Source organism: Pelodiscus sinensis, chromosome 22, assembly GCF_052426305.1.
Source record: "Pelodiscus sinensis isolate ZL-2025 chromosome 22, ASM5242630v1, whole genome shotgun sequence".
In the NCBI taxonomy this organism is placed as follows: domain Eukaryota; kingdom Metazoa; phylum Chordata; order Testudines; family Trionychidae; genus Pelodiscus; species Pelodiscus sinensis.
The window spans coordinates 23687037-23700363 of record NC_143073.1 but is presented as its reverse complement, the minus strand read 5'-3'; the positions used below and the strand labels follow the sequence as shown (position 1 = coordinate 23700363).

At 54.6% G+C, this 13327-nt stretch overlaps 1 long non-coding RNA gene across 1 annotated transcript; it reads left to right on the top strand.

Annotated features, from left to right (window-relative positions):
* Positions 1-5434: 5434 nt before the first annotated feature.
* LOC142819731 (uncharacterized) lies at positions 5435-13087 on the top strand. The gene is made up of 3 exons (XR_012897544.2): positions 5435-5479; positions 6678-6796; positions 12951-13087. It is a non-coding gene; the product is annotated as an uncharacterized LOC142819731 (long non-coding RNA).
* Positions 13088-13327: the final 240 nt, after the last annotated feature.

The following is a 13327-nucleotide window of genomic DNA, read 5'->3' as shown; positions in this document are numbered from 1 at the left end:
ACACACCGCAACGCAACACACTAGAGCACACAACCGTTCACCCCGCTATCACACCGCACAATCACACACCGCAACACAACACACTAGAGCACACAACCGTTCACCCCGCTATCACACCGCACAATCACACACCGCAACACAACACACTAGAGCACACAACCGTTCACCCCGCTATCACACCGCACAATCACACACCGCAGCACAACACACTATAGCACACAACAGTTCACCCCACAATCACACACCACAACACAATATTCTACACCCACAACTCGCCCCACAATCACACCCCCACACCCCACAATTACACACCCACAATGTAAGCTCAACACCACACCACACAACCACACACAACACTCCACACCACAATCACACACCCGCTATGCAACACACTACACTGCACAACACCACACCCCACAATCACACACAACACCCCACACCACAAATGCATATCCACAACACAACACACTACACCTCTCAGCACCACACCCCGTAAGCATACACATCACCCCACACCACAATCTCACACTTTCAATGCAACAAACTACACTGCAAAACACAATCAGATCACAACATACTACAACACCACAATCAGACACTAACAATGGAACACAATCCACCACAATCACACCCACAACACACAATACCCCACAAAATAACCACACCTCTGCAACACAATCACACCCCTGCCACACAACATACAACAGCCCACAACAGTCACACACAACTCCTCAATCACACACCCGCAACACAACACATTATATCCACCACACCACAATCATACATGCACAACACTACACGTGCCCACAATGCACTACACCACACATCACCCCACACCACAATCACACACACAACACCCCACACTACACCCCATACCACAATCACACACAAATCACCCACACCACAGTCACACTTCACAAGGTAACACACTACACCACACAAACAAAACTCCCAACAACACCACAATCACACACCATCACACAACACACTATACTCCACACCACAATAATACACTCAGAAACCCCTGCAATCCACATCTCACAATCACACTTCACACCACAATACATGACACAATATCCACCACCCACCATAACACCCACCCACAACTCAATACATAACATCCTCACAACACCACAATAACACACTCCAGACACAAGACAACACTCCCACAATAACCTCAACACTCCCACAAACACCTCCCAATATCCTCCACCATTATGCTCCCATCCATCACAATAACACACACCTCACAACATCCCTCAATAACACACAATATTATCACTATAACACACACAACCCACCAGCAGAACACACATAACACAACATCCCCACTATAGCACACACACAAAGCTCCCACAATATCCCACCACCACTATAACAAACACAATGCAATATCCCACCGCCATAACACACAAAACATAATTACACACCCAATATTCTCACAACATAATACCACGAGACACAGCCACTATAATACATACACAACATACACTCCATCCACACCCACCCACATATAATATCACACACCCTCACATCCATTGCAACATCCTCACTCATTGTGCATACCCACACAATATCTCCCACAACACTCACATAGCCATAACATATACACACAGAATGCAATACACCCACAGTGTATGAATAACACATATCCACCATGCATACACAAAAGTGCAGTACCAAACACAACACAACACATAATATATACTCTCACTGCAACATTCATTCAACACATAACCCACTATGCACACATGACAATCCCATATACACAATCACACGACTAGTACCCACTATGCAATCACCACATTATTGCTCAGACAACACACACACGGTAAAATACAAACACAAGTACAATATGACGATACTAGCCACACATCCCCTGTACTAGCACACAACACAAAATATACATACCAGAACATACCTGAATGTACTGCACAACTACATTCATCACATTATCACTCAATTATGCATAAATGGACTCCAAAATCTCATAGGGTATGTCTACACTAGCCCCCTAGTTCGAACTAGGGTGGCTAATGTAGGCATTCGAACTTGCAAATGAAGCCTGGGATGTAAATATCCCGGGCTTTATTTGCATATTCTTGGGCGCCGCCATTTTTAAATGCCCTGTAGTTCGAACTACCTTCCCCGTGGCTACACATGGCACAAATTAAGTTTGAATTAAAACTCCTAATTCATACTACAGTTACTCCTCCTGCAATGAGGGGTAACGGTAGTTCCAATTAGGAGCTTTAATTCGAAGTACTTAGTCCGTGCCGCGTGTAGCTGCAGGTAGGTAGTTCGAACTATGGGGCATTTAAAAATGGCAGCACCCGGGAACATGCAAATAAAGCCTGGGATATTTAAATCCCGGGCTTCATTTGCAAGTTCGAATGCCTACATTAGCCACCCTAGTTTGAACCAGGGTGGCAGTGTAGACATACCCATACATATTAAATAAGACACCAGTGAACTATACTGATACACACCCTGTTCCTACCACACACAACACAGTAGAGTCACACATGAGACATGACACTGCGCAACCACATACCCACAGCTCCTTAACAGCACAGCACAACACACATACCACACACTTGTCAAAATCCCAACAACCTCTTCCCTTAATTCATCCCGTGATCACACACAATTCCCTATTGACACAACCCCAGGCAAATCTCTGCAATCATCCTGTGGGTCAACCCCAGCAATCTTCAGTGGCTGGGAGTCCCGCAGGTTAACTCAGCCAGGCCCCAGTGGCTGGGAATTCCGGGGGTCATCATTATTGATGATAATAACCCGCCCTGGCGAACTTCTGCATTACTCACCTTCCTGCATTGCTGCCCCCTTCTGGCTGGTCTCAGGGGCTGAGCCGCGTCCCAGGGAAAGCTAGGAGGCTGTACAGTTATCTCCTGCTGGTGTTATTCTAAACCATACAACCTACTACCTCAGCCTGGGGCACGCAGCAGAGACAGGCCGGGGAGAGGGTCCAAGTCAGGCCCAGCTGAGAGGCCTAGGGTTGGCTGGGGTGGAAGACCCTGGGGCAGTGAGAAGGAAGTAGGGGGATGGCTGCCCCCACAAGTGGCTGGGAGGTTTCCCTGGAGGCATCAGCTACTTGTGCGTGGAATGAACTGGCACTGCCCCGATCCAGCTCCAGGGTGGGGGGCTGGCAGGTCCAGGGAGACCTGGAATGGGGCATGGGGCACCCTTCTAGAGGGTGCTGGCTCAGCTTCAGCCCGACTCAGGTGGGTGGAGCCTACAGCAGAATGGGTGGGTCTGGCAGGCTGGTGGACGGAGTCAGCTCGGGGTCGGTTTCCAGACGTTTTGGCCAGGATCGACACATACCCACAGACTCGAGCTTGTGTGAGGCAGTCGTACCGCAAGTTCGGATCTACGGGTTTATGGCAACCGGCAATGCCGCGGCGGGTTCTGGAAGCTGGCAGCCCCGGCCTTGGAGCTCCCCAAGACGAGACTGTGACCCCAGGTGGCATGGATGAACCTGGAAGGGTAGTGGGAGAGATGGCTGGAAGGAGAGAGGGCTGTGTATGTGGGTAGATAGATAGCTAGGGTGTGGGGGAAAGAAAGAAAGAAAGAAAGAAAGAAAGAAAGAAAGAAAGAAAGAAAGAAAGAAAGAAAGAAAGAAAGAAAGAAAGAAAGAAAGAAAGAAAGAAAGAAAGAAAGAAAGAAAGAAAGAAAGAAAGAAAGAAAGGGGCGTGTGGAGATACCTAGCTTGATAGATTGTCTGGGGGTACACAGGGTTATGTAAAAAGAGAAAGTTCCACTGAACAAATCTATCGACTTTGAAAAACAAAAACGTTTTACTTCCTGTATCTAATCCAAGAGTCCCAGCTCCCAACCCCACTCCCCTCTCACGGCTGGGGAGAGAAGCCCAGAGAGATGGCTTCCAGCTTTATTCATTTAGTTCTTTGACACTCCCCCAGATGCTCAAAAAACCCAAGAGACCATTTCTGTGGTCAAACCACCCTCCCTCTTCTGCCTCAGTTTCACTATTTTTTCCCCTAGGAACTCCTCCTCCTCATGCTGTGGATTGCCCGCCCCCTGCTGGTTGTGAGGGTGAACTGCAGCAACTGCCCAGCTGGGAGCTCACTGGAGAGAACAGCTGGGGTGAGGAAGGTCAAGTGGGGGAGGGGGGGGAGGAGGGAACAGTGTTGGGAACAGATGGGAAAGTGGGTTGGAGAGATTCTGCTGCCGGGAGGTGTGGTGGGGCACAGTGTGGGGGATGCAGGAACCACTAACCCTGTGTCCCGGGACTGCCAGAACGTACACAGGTCGCTCCACTGCTAATGGGCTCTCATCCTATGCTGATTGAATCTGCTCCACTGGGTTGTTAGCTGGGCCGTGTCTGGACGGGCCCTGCAGAATAGCTTGGCCTGGCTCCACAGCTTCTCTGCTCTCCACCAGCAGGTGGTGCAAGACTTCCCCTCCCTCACCTGGTCTCATGCCACATAATAGAGACTGTTAGTAGCAGACATGAAATGTAGGTCTTGCGGCACGTTTTCCAACGGACCAACGGGCTCGGTAGCAACATAAAACATGTTTCAGCCTTGTCAATTACATCTAGAATATAAAAATGCAAATTCTATATTAACGTAAAGTATTTTTAAGCCCTGATAAATTACATGTAGCATAATATACAATCTCTCAGGGTACGTCTAGACTGCGGGGCTATAGTGTAGACCTAGCCCTTGTCTATATTAAAGGATGCATAAGTATTGTTAAAATAAATGTAAACTATAATATAAAAACTCATATACTATCTATACACTATATTTAATTTTATATTCTTTCAACAGATAAGTTCAATATTACTGTAATATACACTTAAGGATTACTAATATAAACTATAATTTCATGTATTTTACCTACATATTATATTTCATTTTTTGGTTTTATATCAGAAACATATTCTAACAGATAAGTGTGCTCTAAGTTAATATAAATGATGTATAATTTTGTTAAATTAAATGCAAAAAGAATGAAATACTCCAAAGTATGTTCAAGCACTGTTGAATGTGAAGTATAAAAACTCACTCTATGTACTGTATATCATCTGAAATTATATATTCTAATAGATAAACAAGTTCTATATTACTGTAAACTCTGTTCAGGCATCGTTAAATATAATATAGCCTCACCTGATACTCTCTGCATATTGAATATGTCTCTATATTAGAATACAACATAAAACATGGAATATAATACAGTAGACACTGAGGGAGGGAGGGACATGGCTGGTATGGTATTTGTGTGTTTTAGGCTAGGCCAGCCAGCCATGCATGTTATAATATTCTTACACATTGCTAGCTAATCGGCTCCAATGAGGTAATGTGACGTTTTACTATATTGGCCTGTAATGAAGATCACGTTTCCGGGTTAGAATCTATAGCCCATGAATAACACCTAGTTCTTCTATAGGAATTTCCATCAGCAGATCTCAGAGCACTTCACAGTCATCAAGGTATTCATCCTCCCAGCATTACAGTGGTGCAGGGCAGGGCCATCACCTCATAGCATAGATGGGGAAACTGAGGCACAGGGAGGTTACAGGACTCGGCCAAAGCATGACACAGTGGAAAGTTTTTTTAATGTTTTGATGACAAAGCTCCCGTTTGCCTCATTCCCCCATCCCCCAGCATCTTGGTGTGGGGAGAGGATGATGGTTGCTCTCTGGGCAGGCCAGGGGAGGGGGGTTACTCAGCTGTCTAAGCAGGGTGGGGGCCAACTAGGCCCCTGAGCCGCCGACAGGCTGAAGCCGGCCCATATCAATAGGGACTCAGATGTGACACCGGCAAACCCACTGGCCAGGAAAGCGCCACACAGAGGGCGATAGATCTCCCTGCTGGGAGTTGAGAAAGGGCGGGGGATGGGGGAAGGGTGGGCTTGGGAGGGAGTCTGGGGGCAGACTAACCCAGGAAGTCGTAATACCCCTAATAAATGCCACTTGTAATGTACAGCACCTGTACATTAATGGCACAAAGAGGACTGGGGCCAGCCCTGGAATGGGGGAGGAGGCTGAGTACAGTAACACCCCTAATAAATGGCCCTTGTAATGTGCAGCGCCTGGCGCGAAGGGAGCTGGGGCCAGCCGTGGACTGTTGGGGGCTACTGTAATGCACCTAATACATAGCATGCAGCAGGAACAGGAGCTAGCTCTGCCAGCTGCCCAGCCCTCACCCGCACAGGCACTCAGCAGGGATGACATTACACAGGAGAATTGGGAGAGATTAATACCCCCTCAGAGTCCCCTCCAGACACTGCGCTCATCCTCACTCCCAACCCGCAGCCCCTGCCAGCTCAGCCCTGGGCTCCTACCCCAGCTCTGCCGGAGCCCCTCACCCCCAACCCACAGCCCCCGCTGGTTCAGTCTTGAGCTCCTCACAGTCCTGAGTTCCTGTCCCAGTAAATCTGCCCCAGTGCTGGGTTTCTTAGCCTCACGCATCTATGAATAATTTTGCCAAATTTACCTCTGATATATCTGGGTTGGGAAGGGGAGTGGGGTCTAAAGGTTAGAGCAGGGAAAGCAGGGAGCCAGGACCCCTGGGTTCTCTCCCCAGGTCAGGGAGGGGAGTGGGGCCTAGTGGTTGCGGGGGGCTGGGCGCCAGGACTCCTGGGTTCTCAGATGATAATCATGTCTAAGGTCTCATGGTTTCCCCCAGGTTCCATGAGACTCCCTGTCTCCACCAGAATCACCACCCCAAATCCTGGCACGCCCCCACAAAGGGGGCCTTTCCTTCTCCACACTCCATGCGAGACACCCTGCCAGCCAATGGAAGAGGTAAGGGAAGGAAGAGAAAGTGGGAACAAGAGGGAAAAACCCCACTACTTACCTCATCTTTTCAGTCACTGGCCACGGCGGGCGGGGAGGAGAGGAGAAGGCAGGCAAACAGGGGACAGACGGAAGGAAGGTTGGGCCATGCCCCTTCTCTCATGCCTGATCTCATGCCCGATGTTTGGGGGTGCCTGGAGAAGGGAAGCACGTCTCCCGAAAGCCAGGGGGGCTGGCATGGATGGGCAGATGGAGGTGGCAGGAGGTGGGGCGAGGAAAGAGAAAGGAAGCGCGGGGGGAGTGGGCGGCTGCCAGGGCGTGAGGGAATGAAGCAGACAATGGAACGGAGCGATGCAGAGCTGGGCATGGTGCCAGGTCCCTAACGCCCCCCAGGCAGTGGGTACTGCTGCCAGTGCCCCCTCCATCCTGCTCGATGCCCAGGCTGCCGTGCGGGTGTATGGGAATAGCCAGGGACAGGGCATGGCGGGCCGGGGGGAGCTGTATCCATCCGTCATGCCTCCTCCAGACAGTGCAGGGGGGAGGGGAGTTGGCACGGCTGGGCATGTTGCCATGGCTACCTCTGCCATTGTCTGGCCGGTGCCCGCCCCCCTCAGCTGTACTAAATTCACATCACGGCTGGAGGCAGACGTCCCCTCCCCCCTGAGACACCCCCAGTCTGGCAGCCAAACACGACCTGCCTGACAACACCTTCCCCCTAACCAGCCAGAGCCCCCCCGGCAGTCCCCCGACTGCGCCACCACTGCCCCATCCCGAGAGCCCCCCAGCTACCCTGCCAAGCACACCATAGAGCCAGGGGGAGGACATGGAAGCCAGGGAGACCCACTCAGACTGCTCCCCTACACAGGAAAATGCCTCTCCTGGGGGAGGGGGCGCTTTCCTCGACCCCCATCAGGACTCCGGCCATCACTCTCCACTCCAGGGTGGGGGATGGGTGAAGACGGGAGGTCAATGAAGGGGGCAGAGTCAATGGAGGGGGTGGGTCCAATGCAGGGAGAGCTCAGTTCCATAAAGGGGAGGAGTCTATAAGAACATTACATTGGGGGCGGAGCCTATTAGGGGCAAGGCCCATGGGACTGGGAGTCAAGGGGCTAGAGTCAGTGGAGGGAGGGGCCCAATAGGAGTCAAAGGGAGTAGGTCCTATTGGGGGTGGGGTCATTGGTGCGAGGGGGGGAAGGCCAAGGGTGGCCTACACGGGCAGGGTGGATGAGGGTGCTCCATGAGGGGAAGGGGTCATGGAGCTGGGGGGGACTTTTGAGGGGGGTGATTCATGAGAGGGTGGGGTCTGTAGCGGGGTCCCATGGGGGGAGTGGCCTATGGGTTTAAGATTCCCAAGGGGGTGGAGTCAATGAGGGGCGGGGTCTAAGGCTGTCTGCCATGAGAGCAAGGAGGGTGCCAAAGGGTGAGGCAGATATGGGACCCGACCCTCCCCTTCAGGCCGTCCTGGGGAGAGCGCACCCCCCCCCCCCGGCTCACTCCTCCCCCTCTGCGCCACTCAGAGAAAGTGAAAGAGCCAGTCGGCTGCCAAGGGAACCTGGTTCCCTAGCAACGGCCTCTGGGTCCTTGGCAACATGCCAGGTCCCTCCCCATGCGCTCAGCAACCCTTCCTTCTTCCCCCCAGCTCTTCCAGTGCCCCTCCCTCCCAGCCCACAGCCCTGCCCCCCAGCCCATCCCTCCCTCCCAGCCCACAGCCCTGCAAGCCCAGCCCTGCCCCCAGACCATCCCTCCCTCCCAGCCCACAGCCCTGCCCCCCGACCATCCCTCCCTCCCAGCCCACAGCCCCTGCTACTCCAGCCCTGCCCCCCCCAGACCATCCCTCTGCTAGCCCAGCCCTGCCCCCCAGCCCCTCACCCTGGTAGCCCAGCCCCCTAGGCCCTCCCTCCCAGCCCACTGCCGCTGCTTGCCCAGCCCTGCCCCCAGACCATCCCTCCCTCCCTCCCTCCCTCCCTCCCTCCCAGCCCACTGCCCCTGCTTGCCCAGCCCTGCCTGTGCCCCTCACTCCCAACCCACAGCCCCCAGCCTTTGGTTGCTCTGCCAGGACTGAGCCTACGTACAGGCCTGGAGAAGAGTCTGCAGGGCTGAGCCGTTCCTGGCTCTCTCCTGACGCTAGATGCTGGGATTGGCAGGGGTGGGGTGGGATGTGGGGGCAGGGACCCCTTCATCTTCAGGCCCTTCCCACTCACCCACACAGCAGCCTCTCCTCCCTCTTTAGAGCTGCTTCCGGATCCGACCCTGGGGGGGAATTCCTGACAAGCTGCTCCGTCATGCTCTAGACCTGCAATGCAGCCCACTGCTGGAATAGCAGAGGGGTGCCAGGGCTGGGCTGGCAGGGGCTGCGGGTCGGAAGCGAGGGGCACCAGCAGGACAGGGGGGTGGAGCCAGGGCTGGGCTGCAGGAGGGGCACCGGCAGGGTTGGGCTGGTAGGGGCTGTGGGTCAGGAGACAGGGGCATTGGCAAAGCTGGGGTGGACCTCAGACTTGGAGGGCACAGTGGGGCTGCAGGTTGGGAGTGAGGGGCACCAGCGGAGTAGGTGCAGAGACAGGCCAGGAAAGCTGAAATCCTCCTGGCATTGAAAGGGTTAACCCCAAATTGTCCCAGTGCGCCCCAACACTTCACGCTGAGGCAAGGGTGGGGTGCGGGACTCCGCCATTTTGTATTGGGCGCCCAGTGCCAGCTGCCATCCCCGCCCCCGCGTCCGTCCGTCCAGCCAAGACTCCTGTACACCCGTCACGCGCTCTCCCTGCTGGGATCCAGGGATCCGAACACATGGAGGTCCCCGCTCCTAGCGCTGAGGGTGCCCCTCAATCCCGACCAGCTGCCCCCAGCGATCCCCCCACCCCCACAGCTCTTCCCATGGCACTCGGTCCTGACCCATAACTCACGACTGTGCCAGCGTCGCTCACTCCCGACCCATGCCCCACAGCTCTGCCAGTACCCCTCAATCCCGACCAGCTGCCCCCAGAGATCCCCCCATCCCAACTCTGCTGTGCCCCTCAATCCCAACCTGAAGTCCTTAGGGATCCCCGCCCCTTCCAGCTCTGCCAGTGCCCCTCACTCCCGACCTGCAGCCCCCAGCGAGCCCAGCCCTGGGCTCCCCCCCCCCCGCCCATTGCTGTGCTGGTGCCCCTCACTCCGACCCGCAGCGCCAGCTGAGCTGAAAAGGGGCGACGGAAGAGGGGGAGATGCTCACCCTGAATCTCCTTGGGATGGGCCTCAGGGCTCTGGCTGGGTCTCGGGCGCGGCCGAGCTGCAGGGAAGAAAGGAAGGAGAAAAGGGGGTGAGAGGAGGAGTGAAGGATGGTGCGTGGGGGCTGGGCAGGGCTGCCAGGCGGTGCCCGGGGGGGGCGGGGAGGGGGGGCGGCAAGGGGAGGTCTGGCTGGGGGGGCTCTGTCGGACCAACCTTAGTGCCAGGGATCCGGTCGGTGCCAGAGAAAGGGGGGGAGGGAATGAAGGATTGTGGGTAACAAGAGCAGAGCTGGGCTGGCATCCAAGGGAGCTGCCGGCCCTGCGGTTAACTCTCTCCTCCCCCCTGGGCTGGATCGGCAGTGCCCAGATGGGCCCCAGCTGAGCACCCCCGGCCCCCTGCAGGATTGCCCCAGAGCCAGCATGGAGAGGGCAATGGGGTGTACTGATGAGGGATGATGATGGGAGCCAGGACTCCTGGGTTCTCTCACTGGCTCTGGGAGGGGAGTGTGGTCTAGTGGTCAGAGCAGGGGGGAGGCTGGACACCAGGACACCTGGGTTCTCTCGCTAGCTCTGGGAGGGGAGTGTGGTCTAGTAGTCAGAGCAGGGGGGAGGCTGGACACCAGGACACCTGGGTTCTCTCGCTAGCTCTGGGAGGGGAGTGTGGTCTAGTGGTCAGAGCAGGGGGGAGGCTGGACACCAAACTCCTGGGTTCTCTCGCTGGCTCTGGGAGGGGAGTGTGGTCTAGTGGTCAGAGGAGGGGGGAGGCTGGACACCAAACTCCTGGGTTCTCTTGCTGGCTCTGGGAGGGGAGTGTGGTCTAGTGGTCAGAGCAGGGGGGAGGCTGGACACCAGGACTCCTGGGTTCTCTCGCTGGCTCTTCATTAAGAGTTCCACTCTGCGGGTGTTTGGCTGGGCTCAGCAATGGTGCCTGTCATCCCTGCAGGCCTGTGGGGTGGGGCTTGGGGACCCCCCCAACCCCTAGTAAGTGTGGGGCGGGGCCATGAGGGAAGGGGCCAGGTTACAAGAATACATTTTTCCCTCCAAAAGGAAGAGTGGCTTTTCACAGAAGTTGTGGGGGGCCCTGCAGGGACACACAACCTTCCTGACAAAACACCTACGTTTGCACCCCCGCCCCCACTTCATAGGCAAACGAACATGGGGGGGGGGGGTCCAGACACCCACCAAGGGTGTTGGGGTGCCTCATTGGCCCGGTATAGACAATGCATATGCAAATAGTTGTGTTGTAATACTACACAATCATTGTGCTGTAGTGCCTGTGTGTCTACACACTTGTGGGGTACTCCAGAGGCCTGGTGCTGAGGTGCCCATGTATGTTGGCAGACGCACTTGTGTGACATGTCACAATCACTGTGTTGTTATTCCAGTGCATGCATACACACCTACGTGATGCTACACAACCCTCTAAAATTTCCTGTGTGTGTCGACCTGCTTGTGTAACATCACACAAACAATCACTCTGCTAATATTCCTGTGTGCGGAGAAACTCATGCAACATTCAGAGAGCTGGGTGTTATACTCAAATGTGTAAGGCAGGTCTCTCTCTCTCTCTCTGTCTCACACACACACACACACACACACACACACACACACTGAGTTGTGTTTCAGAGTTTACCACTGCCATGTTCACAAGTAACTAATACCCCACGAACAAGGGTAAATTAACCCGGGGGGGGGGGGGGGGGGTTAGCAGTGGGGGGGAGGGTTGTCTGGGACTCCTGGGATCTGTCCCTGGATCTGGGAGAGGTGTGGGGTCCAATGGTTAGAGGGGTGGGGCGGGGGCACCAGAGCTCCTGGGTTCTCTCCCCAGGCTTGCAACTTACTACCAAGGAAATGGGTAAAACAAGCGTGAGGGGAGCCCAGGCTGGGCTGGCTGTGGGCACCAACAGAGCTAGGGGGCGGGAGCAGGGCCTGGACCAGGAAGAGTTAATGGGGGGGTGTCAGGCTCTGGGCTATGTTAGGCCTCGTTGCCATGGCAGCAGACTGTCTTGCTGGCTTTCCCTGACCCCTGAAGGGGGGTTGTTGGGGGTCCCTACAGGAGCAGGGCCTCCAGACCTGACCCAGCGAGGCGTATAATCGACCCACAGCACACAAACACACCTAGCACCTCATACACTGACCCTCCCGCACCACAGTAAAACTCAAAGCCACACAACTGTACACACATCACACACAGAGCCATCCCTGACACCCACAGAGAGCACCACAAAGACCCACAGCCACCTGGCCACATGAAGTGTCACAGTGGGGCTCACACTGAGCAAAAGATACACAACCTAGTACAGAGATCAGGGCACAACACTGAGCTGCACACAAAGTATTGAGAAAGGGAGACACAACAACGGAGAGCGAGCATGCGCACACACCACACAGTAACACACACACACACACACAGCAGGCTCTCACAAGCAGAGGGACTCTCAGTCACACAAAGAGCAGATACAAAGACACACCAAGTTTGAAAAATAGTCAGAACCAACAATGTGCGTGCACGTGCACACACACACACACACAAAGCAGGGCCCATCCCCTCCAGCAGGGGGTGGCAGGGACGGACACACACACACACACACAAATCAAGGATGCCACAAGGAGTTTGGGGGCACCACCCTGGGCTATTAGCCCCAATCTAGCCCCAAGGCAGGGGAACTGGCTGATCAGAGGTAGACAGGACAAACTCCCAACCCTTGCTCTAATCACTAGACCCCACTCCCCTCCCAGAGCCAGGAAGTGAACCCAGGAGTTCTGGCACCCTGCTGTAGCCTTTGTGGGGTGGGGGGTAGCAGAAGAGGGAGAGAGAAAATGGGAAGAGGGATTCTAAAAGCGATAGCTGACCCCTGAATCTTTCCTTCATCTTCTCCTCCATCTCCCACCTTCAACTTTTCTTCTGCCTCCCTCCTCCTTCCCACCATGTCTCTGCCGGTCTTCTTCACTCTCACAAGCTGGCTCCTTCCCTGGTCAATGGGGAAACAGATTCAAGTGTGGACTGGACAGGCTGATGCCCCACCCCAGAGGTGGCTGCATCTCAGCACTGGGTGAGGAGTCCCCGTATAACTAGATCCAGTGCCCCACCCCAGAGTGGCATCATGCCCGTGAAACAATGTTGCCGAAAGCACCAGCTCAGTGTCATACAGCTGCAACACAACACGCCTGGAGCACAACCAGACAGCAGCACAGCCGCTCGGTGCCACAACCATGGCACGTGACCACAGCCAGACAGGGCTGACGTCCACCGCCTGTAAAGAAAGTACACCCACAGCCGGTAACACTGCAGGGACACAACAGCAACACCTTCGCACAGCACTGGTACCACCCAGCC